This window comes from Pristis pectinata, chromosome 3, assembly GCF_009764475.1.
Source record: "Pristis pectinata isolate sPriPec2 chromosome 3, sPriPec2.1.pri, whole genome shotgun sequence".
NCBI classification, from domain to species: Eukaryota; Metazoa; Chordata; class Chondrichthyes; order Rhinopristiformes; family Pristidae; genus Pristis; species Pristis pectinata.
The window spans coordinates 12,482,719-12,492,669 of record NC_067407.1 but is presented as its reverse complement, the minus strand read 5'-3'; the positions used below and the strand labels follow the sequence as shown (position 1 = coordinate 12,492,669).

Below are 9,951 nucleotides of genomic sequence, written 5' to 3'. Positions count from 1 at the left end.
AGTACAAGGTTCAACATGGCCAGTCAACTGTGACTGCATCATGGGGAAGCACAACTTTATGTAAATCACTGGCCTGCCAGGACACACATTGCAGAAGTCAATAAAATTCCACCTCTCCATTGACCTGTGTGTAGTACGCAAGTTTCTTAGTTAACCTTGAAGATAAGTAGTTAATAATTACTCCAATTCATGCTAATACTTCAGAAACTGTTTAAGAGCAGATTGCTCAGAATATTGCACTTCCAAAGTTCGAGGCAAAGGCTAAATCCAGGACTGGTGGCTTCTAATCCTGAGGTAAAAATAAAACTTACATTTTTCGTTTAGTACCACTGGCCACAAACAAAAGGCTCCGATTGAAGGCAGCCTTAAAAAGAGTGCTAATGTCAGATTTTGGCTGGCCAGGGGATTCATTGCAGAGGGGGGGAGGAGGTGTGTCTGTGGCTCCTATACTTTCGGTGCTCCATGGAAGCTTTAGGAAGAAAGTATTTAAAATTTTGTTTGGAGCTTAGTGCAAGATTGCATGTTTGTTTTTATATATACTTATAACAGACTAAAAAGCTACTGGAAGAATTAAAAACAAATTAATGCCTAGCAGGTCAGAATCAGAATCAGTTTTATCGCTGACTTACAGTATATAACATGAAATTTGTTGTTTTATGGCAGCAGCAGAGACATAAAAGTTACAATAAGCTACAAAATAAATAAGTAGTGCAAAAAAAGGAATAATAAGTTGAACTAATTAATTAGGAAAAAGTAAACTAAATATCAAATAAATAGAAAGCTCAACTCCTCTTGTAAACGGAGATATCAAAATGACGTTGAAGGCAGCTCTGAATGCAGGTGAGGGGTAAAGATTACTTTTTGGAAATACAGCCAGAGACAAGTCCAGAGAAACACCAAGGGACGAGGAAGGTAATTTTAGGGAGTTAATTAATTAGGGCATCAGATAGATTTTTTTATTCATTCAAGGGATGTGGGCATCGCAGGCTGAGCCAGCATTTAATTGCCCATCCCTAGTTGCCCTTGAGAAGGTGGTGCAGTCCTTGAGGGGTGGGTACACCCACATTGCTGTTAGGGAGAGAATTCCAAGATTTTGACCAAGCAACAGCAAAGGAACTGCGATATATTTTCAAATGAGGATGGTGTGTGGCTTGGAGGGCAACTTCCAGGGGTGCTTTTGCTGCTCTTGACCTTCTAGCTGGTAGAGGTCATGGATATGGAAGGTGATGTCCAAGGAATCTTGGTGAGTTGTTGCAGTGCATCCTGTAGATGATACAAACTGCTGCTACTGTGTGTTGGTGGTGGAGTGAATGCATGGTCGACTCCCATCATGAAGCATCCAGCATTTACAAGGATAGTTTGCATTGATGACTGCTTAATTTGATTATTATTTTAATACATTTGCTAGGTAAGTTTGCCAAGCAAGTCACTAAGACCATAAATAAAAGTAGCTTCAGACAAGATTTCACATACTATTGTATAATATAGCCTTTAATTAAAGTAATATGAATATAAGGTAGACCATCATCCTGTGGTAACTGGGAAGCAGTTGATGAGATAATTCAGAAATACTCCAAGTGCGGGGTGTGTATTGTCCAACTTTACCCATGTTCTGCATGTGAAGTTTCTTAGGTCCTGCTGGTCCACCATAGGAGGTTGCACTGAAAGAAAAAGTCATCTCCAGTTCCACTCCAACTGACGGCCATTTCACTACCTGGCCTGATACGGTCACAATGATATTAGTTGCAAGGATTTCCACCCTTCACAGCTGGTGGGATGCACATCATGTTCCTTCCTACCGAGCCCCAGGTTTGGAACACCTCAACTCTTCACTCATGCACAGGAAGGATAAGGTCCAGAAATCTGCCACGGGGAATCACAACGCATTCCCTTTCCCTGCCATTCCATTTATGTTTAGGTATTGGAAACAGGCAATTGTATTTAATTACTTCCATTAAACATGGAAAATGCTTTCAGCAAAACTTGACCAAAACTGTCAGCTACATCTGTAGAAAAGCAAATCGTTCCACCAGGTTGTTGGTACATTCTATAGCAAAAATCAAACATAGTAAACTTTTGAAAAAAACTTAACATCCATTGGTACTTCTTTAATAAATATCTGTACATAGTTTTAATAAAATGATCTTGTTTAACATACTAAAATTCAAAGGATTTTAGAGCCCTCCTACCACACTAGATCAAAACTAAAATCCTTTCAGTAATTCCTTCCTTTAAGCTAACTTTCACTTCTGCTCCGTCAGTTGACCTTCCTTCTCTTTTTGAGCCAAATGCCACCTGAGGCAACCTATTTCTTCCATATTGGAGATGAGATCCAAGGGAAGCTTGGTGAGGGTCTATCTCATGAACATGCAGCTCTTCTCTGGCAACAGAGGAGCACAAGAATCACTTCTTTGTGCTTGTTACTACCTTCATAATGGAACCTGTTCTAGTCGTCTTGTTTGCAAGGTCATTTCTCAGCAGGACGTGTCTCTGGATACTGATTGGGGTGGGAGAAGTGATTAACTTTCTTCTTTATCCAGATGGCACTGGGAGAATGTGAACTGCTTCCACTGCTGCAAGCAGATTACACAACACAGACCTTGTACACTAGAAGTTTTCTGCCAATGCTCCAACAGATGCTGTGTTACACTTGTTATCTTGTTGGTACCTTTAGTTAACTCATAAAATTGCATCTTGATGGATCCTCAGTCCTTAAATATCCATCCATGAAAGGAAGTTGCTTTTGGTGCTTAAGCTCACTCATCACCCTTGCCAGCCATATAATGCTACGTCTGATCGAATGCTCAGACAACAGTTAGCTTTCAGAGATTTGGTCACAATGGCATTCTGCATTGACTACGATTTGCGTTTTTAATACTTGGTAACCACTTACACATAAAACTATTTTGCTTGTCTCGTGTTGAAGTAACTGACTCTTCCAACTGAAGGGAAATAATGCCAAGTTGATTTTCTTTGAGAGCCAGGCTAGGAGAATTATTTATAATAGGTCCCTCTTCAGATCTATCTCTTGAACCTGTTGCTGTTTATTGAGGTGTTGCTGTGTCTTGACGCAAATCAATATGTCAGGCAGCCAAAACCATCACTGGTCATTAGTCGGGGTATTGAGTTCAAGAGCCACGAGGTAATATTGTAGCTCTATAGAACTCTGGTTAGACCACACTTAGAGTACTGTGTTCAGTTCTGGTCGCCTCATTATAGGAAGGATGTGGAAGCTTTAGAGAGGGTGCAGAGGAGATTTACCAGGATGCTGCCTGGATTGGAGAGCATATCTTCTGAGGATAGGTTGAGTGAGTTAGGGCTTTTCTCTTTAGAGAGAAGGAGGATGAGAGGTGACTTGCTAGAGGTGTACAAGATGATAAGAGGCATAGATTGAGTTGACAGTCTAAGACTTTTTCCCAGGGTGAAAATAGCTAACATGAGGGGACATAATTTTAAGGTGATTGGAGGAGGGTATAAGGGCGATGTCAGGGGTAAGTTTTTTTACACAGAGAGTGGTGGGTGCATGGAATGCACTGCTGGCAGAGGTTGTGGGGGCAGATACATTAGGGACATTTAAGAGACTCTTAGATAGCCACATGAATGATAGAGAAATGGAGACCGATGTGGGAGGGAAGGGTTAGATAGATATTAGAGCAGGATAAAATGTCGGCACAGCATCATAAGCCAAAAGGCCTGAACTGTGCTGTAGTGTTCTATGTTCTGTGTCTTGTGGAGTAGAAATTACTTGATTTCATTGACCTAAAATACATTTGGACCGATACATGTATAGAAAAGGGTTAAAGGTAGATGGCCATAATGTGAGCAAATGCTTAGATGGGCATCTTGGTCAGCGTGAATGAGTTGGGCTGAAGGGCCTGCTTCCATGCTGTTTTAATCTATGACTTTAATAACATCACTTTTGATCTTTTTTTATTATTGGTAATTTCCTGGAAATTATTCAAAGAAATCATTGAATCCACAGAGAGGTGATGGGAAAAACAAGGGGAAGAAAATATTTTGCCTCTTGCAAAATATCTCATTGTTAGCAAATAAAAACTTCTGCTAACAATCTCTTAATCTTCAGTTATAGATCAGACGAGTGTGGATTGTAGTACTGGGTCATAAAAATTAAGTAATCTGTCTTTCATTGGACTTATTGATAGCTAGCTGTGCACACTTGCTTTTACCCTCCCAACGTGGCTAGGTTTTAGTCCTTGAAATCTCCATGGAAATGGCAGCCAAGAAAGCCAAGACACTTCCTCAATTGCCTTACACAAACATAATCATAGCTTGTAGACCATTTTTTCACTCAGTGCTGATGGGAAGCAAAGTGTTCAGTCAGATGATGGAGCAGTTGGTGTAAAGGTAGATGCATTATGTGGAGAAACTGTGAGGAAGGATAGACAGTGGATAGGTCATAAACACAGTCAGTTAGATGGGTTGACATGTCTTTACTTTAATGCGAGAAGTATTAAGAATAAGGGTGACGAACTCAGAGCAGGGATCAGTACATGGAATTACGATGTTGTGGCCATTACAGAGACTTGGCTGTCGCAAGGACAGGATTGGCTGCTTGACGTTCCAGGGTTTAGGTATTTCAAAAGGGATAGGGAAGGAGGGAAAAGGGGGAGGGGGAGTGGCATTGCTAATCAGGGACAGTATCACAGCTTCAGAAAGGGAGGACATCATGGAGGGATCGTCTACTGAGCCAGTGTGGGTGGAAGTCAGAAACAGGAAGGGAGCGATCACTCAATTGGGAGTATTCTATAGGCCCCCCAATAGCCACCAGGACACTGAGGAACAGATAAGTAGGCAGATTTTGGAAAGGTGCAAAAATGACAGGGTCGTTGTCATGAGAGACTTCAACTTCCCTAATATTGATTGAGTGCAAAAGTTTTAGATGGGGCAGAATTTCTTAGGTGTGTCCAGGAAGGATTCCTGACACAGTATGTAGATAGCCGACTGGATCTAGTACCAGGCAATGAACCTGGTCAGGTGACAGACCTGTCAGTGAGCGAGCATTTCGGAGATAGTGACCACAATTCCCCGACCTTTCGCATAGCCATGGACATGGATAGGAGCAGACAATATGGGAAAGTTCTTAATTAGGGGAGGGCTAATTACAATGGTGTTAGGCAGGATCTTGGGAACATAAATTGGGAACAGATGTTCTCAGGGAAACGCACAGAAGAAATGTGGAGGCTTTTTAGGGAACATTTGCATGTGGTTCTGGATAGGTTTGTCCCACTGAGACAGGGAAAGGATGGTGGGGTGAAGGAACCATGGTTGACAAGAGAGGTGAAACATTTAGTCAAGAGGAAGAAGGAAGCATACTTAAGGTTTAGGATGCAAAAATCACGCAGAGTTCTTGAGAGTTATAAGGTAGCCAGGAAAAGGCTTAAGAAGGGAATAAGGAGAGCTAGAAAGGGCCATGAGAAGGCCTTGGCAAGTAGAATAAAGGAAAACCCCAAGGCATTCTACATGTATGTGTGGAATAGAAGGGTGACTAGAGTGAGGGTAGGACCGCTCAGGGATAAAGGGGGAAACGTGCTAGAGGCGGAGGAGGTAGGGGAGGTCTTTATTGAATATTTTGCTTCAGTGTTCACTAGGGAGAGGGACTTTGACAAATGTGAGATCAGCATGGAACAGACTAATGTGAGGTTAAGATGTTGAGGTTAATGTTGAGGTTAAGAAAGAGGTGGTGTTGGAGCTGCTGAAAAACATTAGGATAGATAAGTCCCCGGGACCAGACGGGATATACTCCAGGTTACAAAGGGAGGTGACGGAAGAGATTGCTGGGGCGTTGACAATGATATTTGCATCCTACTTGGCCACAGGAGTGGTACCAGAGGATTGGAGGATAGCTAATGTTGTTCCCTTGTTCAAGAAAGGTAATAGGGATAATCCTGTCAGTGGTGGGCAAGCTATTGGAAAGGATTCTTGGGGACAGAATTTATGAGCATTTGGAGAAGCATAGGGATAGTCAGCATGGCTTTGTGAGGGGCAGGTTGTGCCTCACGAGCCTAATTGAGTTTTTCAAGGAGGTGACAAAACAAATAGGTGAATGTAGAGCGGTGGATGTGGTGTGTATGGACTTTAGTAAAGCATTTGACAAGTTTTCCTATGGTAGGCTCATCCAGAAAGTCATGAGGCATGGGATCCATTGAGACTTGGCTGCATGGATTTGGAATTGGCTTGCCCACAGAAGGCAGAGTGTGGTACTAGATGGAGAATATTCTGCCTGGAAGTCAGTGACTGGTAATGTTCTGTAGGGATCTCTTCTGGGACCCCTATTCTTTGTGATTTTTAGAAATTACTTGGATGAGGAAGTGGAGGGATGGGTTAGTAAGTTTGTGGATGACACAAAGGTTGGAGAGGTTGTGGCTAGTGTAGAAGGTTGTCGTAGGTTACAACAGGATATAGACAGGATGCAGAGTTGGGCAGAGAAAGTGTGAAGTGATACACTTTGGAAGAACAAACTTGAAGGCAGAGTACAAGGTTAATGGCAGGATTCTGAGCAGTGTGCAAGAACAGAAGGATCTTGATGTCCAAGTCCATAGATCCCTCAAAGTTGCCACAGAAGTTGATAGGGTGATAAAGAAGGCATATGGAGTACTGGCATTCATTAGTCAGGGGACTGAGTTCAAGATCCGCAAGATAATGTTGCAGCTCTATAAAACTCTGTTTAGACCACACTTGGAGTATTGTGTTCAATTCTGGTCACCTCATTATAGGAAGGATGTGGAAGCTTTAGAGAGGGTGCAGAGGAGATTTACCAGGATACTGCCTGGATTAGAGAACATGTCTCATGACAAAAGGTTGAGCAAGCTAAGGCTTTTCTCTTTGGAGTGATGCAGGATGAGAGACGACTTGATAGAGGTGTCTAAAATTATGAGGGCATAGATTGAGGAGACTGCCAGCACCTTTTCCCCAGGTGGTAATAGCCAATACCAGAGGGCATCAGTTTAAGATCAGAGGAGGAATGTTTAGGGGAGATGTCAGAGGTGGGTTCTTTACACAAAGAGTGGTGGGTGCCTGGAACGCACTGCCGGGGGTGGTTGTAGAGGCTGAAACAATAGGGACATTTAAAAGGCTCTTAGATAGGCACATGGATGTAAGTAAAATGGATGGTTATGGACTGTGCAGGAGGGAAGGGTTAGATTGATCATGGAGGAGGTGTTCATAAAGTTCGGCACAACATCGTGGGCCGAAGGGCCCGTACTGTGCTGTACTGTTCTGTTCTAGCACTCAGGATGTGTTCCTAGGAATGAAAGCACCTGTGGAATCAATGTTAAGATGGGTCATTAAAGTATTATATTTCGAGAGAAGTTAGACGTACTGGAAACCTGGCTTGAAACCCTGCCCTCTCCTGGTCAATGGTTGTTCAGTCTGTCACCATGGAGAAAGCTCTGGGCAATGGGGAGCTGTGTAGACAGGAGACAGCAGCTTCTATGTATCCACCAGGAGGTGATGAGAGAGATCGTATGATCCAGGCAGTCTGTCAATTCATGGAGGAGGTGCTGCCAGTCCTCTAGTGATGGCCCACACTCACCATACTACCCTGAGCCCATGTCTCAACAGTGAGCAGATGCACTGCTTTCCCCGGCCATCCCAAATGCCAGCTCTCACAGACAGCCAATGCACATTGCCTCTGGGATTCATTCCTCACAGAGCCATGGGGTGACGAGATCATTGCTGCGGGAGTGCCAGCGGAGGGAAGGGCTTCATGTCAGGTTCCTGGCACAGCAACATGCAGTCCAGCAGGTGTCTGTTTTTAAAGTACACGGCAGTCCGTACCCGTGAGTGTTTGGACTGGAGGACCAAGAGCACTTCAACAAACCAGTGATCTTGAGGTAGTGCTGAGCAGGGTCTGATGTAGTCAGAAAGCAATAGCAATGGTTTAGTCCCTGAAATAAGGACAGAAACTTAAAGTTGAGTTTACTGTCATATGCACAAGTACATGTAGGCACAGGAGCAATGAAAAACTTACTTGCAGCAGCATCACAGGCACATAGCATTATATAAGCAGCATTCAGAAGAAAAACATAAATTAAACATAAATTATACACAATTTTTACAAGAAAGAACACAATTAGAATTAAAAGATAAGTCCCTTTTAGTGCAAAGTGATCAAAGTAGTCATAGCGTTGTTAAACTCTAGTGATTAGGGTTGTGCGGTTAGTTCAAGAACCGAATGATTGAAGGGAAGTAGCTGTTCTTGAACCTGGTGGTGTGGTTTCTGTACCTCCTGCCCGATGGTAGTTGTGAGAAGATGGCGTGGCCCAGATCGTGGGGATCTTTGATAATAGATGTTGCCTTCTTAAGGCTGTGCCTCCTGTAGATACGACCAGGTCACTGCAAGTGGTGTTAATTCTAGCTACAGAGGTAAGGGAGTAATTTCACTGCATGGAAATAGGCCCTTCAGCACAACTCATCCTTAGGAGCTAAGGTGTTCTATTTGTCACAAGAAGGGATATATCACTATGGTGTATAAGTACAGAACAATTATTCAGAGTGGCGTTACCAAACTGATCCCCAGGCAGAGAGGAAAGTTGTGTAACATTAAAAAATAGAGAGAGGTACCCCATGCAAGGCTTATTGAGAAAGTAAGGAGGCATGGGATCCAAGGGGATATTGAAGGGTGGATCCAGAACTGGCTGGTCCACAGAAGGCAAAGAGTGGTTGTTGAAGGGTCGTATTCTGCGTGGAGGTCGGTGACCAGTGGTGTACCTCAGGGATCTGTACTGGGACCCCTGCTCTTTGTGATTTTTATAAACGACCTGGATGAGGAAGTGGAGGGGTGGGTTAGTAAGTTTGCGGATGACACAAAGGTTGGGGGTGTTGTGGATAGTTTGGAGGGCTGTCAGAGGTTACAGAGGGACATAGGTAGGATGCAAAGTTGAGCTGAGAAGTGGCAGATGCAGTTCAACCCAGATAAGTGTGAAGTGGTTCATTTTGGTAGGGCAAATATGATGGCAGAATATAGTATTAATGGTAAGACTCTTGGCAGTGTGGAGAATCAGAGGGATCTTGGGGTCCAAGTCCATAGGACGCTCAAAGCGGCTGCGCAGGTTGACTCTGTGGTTAAGAAGGCATACGGTGTATTATCCTTCATCAATCGGGGAATTGAATTTAGGAGCTGAGAGGTATTGTTGCAGCTATATAGGTCCCTGGTCAGACCCCACTTGGAGTACTGTGCTCAGTTCTGGTCACCTCACTACAGGAAGGATGTGGAAGCCATAGAAAGGGTGCAGAGGAGATTTACAAGGATGCTGCCTGGAATGTGGAGCATGCTTTATGAAAGCAGGTTGAGGGAACTCGGCCTTTTCTCCTTGGAGCGACTGAGGATGAAGGGGGGACCTGATAGAGGTGTATAAGATGATGAGAGGTATTGATTGGGTAGATAGTCAGAGGCTTTTCCCCAGGGCTGAAATGGTGGCCACAAGAGGACATAGGTTTAAGGTGCTGGGGAGTAGGTACAGAGGAGATGTCAGGGGTAAGTTTTTTACTCAGAGAGTGGTGAGTGCGTGGAATGGGCTGCCGGCAGCAGTGGTGGAGGTGGATACGATAGGGTTGTTTAAGAGACTGTTGGATAGATACATGGAGCTGAGAAAAATAGAGGGCTATGGGTAAGCCTAGTAATTTCTAGGGTAGGGACATGTTCGGCACAGCTTTGTGGGCCGAAGGGCCTGAATTGTGCTGTAGTTTTTCTATGTTTCTATGAGAGGGTGTGTATAACATTGAAGCAGAACGGGACGTACACCAGCCATGCTACTAATAAAAATGGTGAGAAGCAGTACAATTTCAAAATAAAAGTAAAAGCAAGTAACAGGGCTGTAAAAATAATTTTCAGTTCTGCAGCAGATTGTTCTATTAGGGGTAGAGATAGTAACAGCAGGAAATTGAGATGTCTACCTCTGACAGAAAGTACAGTTAATCTCAGGACATACT

General features: G+C 43.5%; 1 protein-coding gene across 2 annotated transcripts in view; it reads left to right on the top strand.

Annotated features, from left to right (window-relative positions):
- Nucleotides 1-222: 222 nt before the first annotated feature.
- Nucleotides 223-9,951, top strand: part of LOC127568520 (kynurenine--oxoglutarate transaminase 3-like) — an 85,680-nt gene continuing 75,951 nt past the window's right edge. Inside the window, exon 1 of one of the 2 annotated variants that reach the window (XM_052012379.1) lies at nucleotides 223-294. The gene's annotated coding sequence lies outside the window, so the exon portion shown is untranslated. The remainder of the gene's footprint in view (nucleotides 295-9,951) is intronic. The other variant, XM_052012376.1, reaches the window with a different exon arrangement.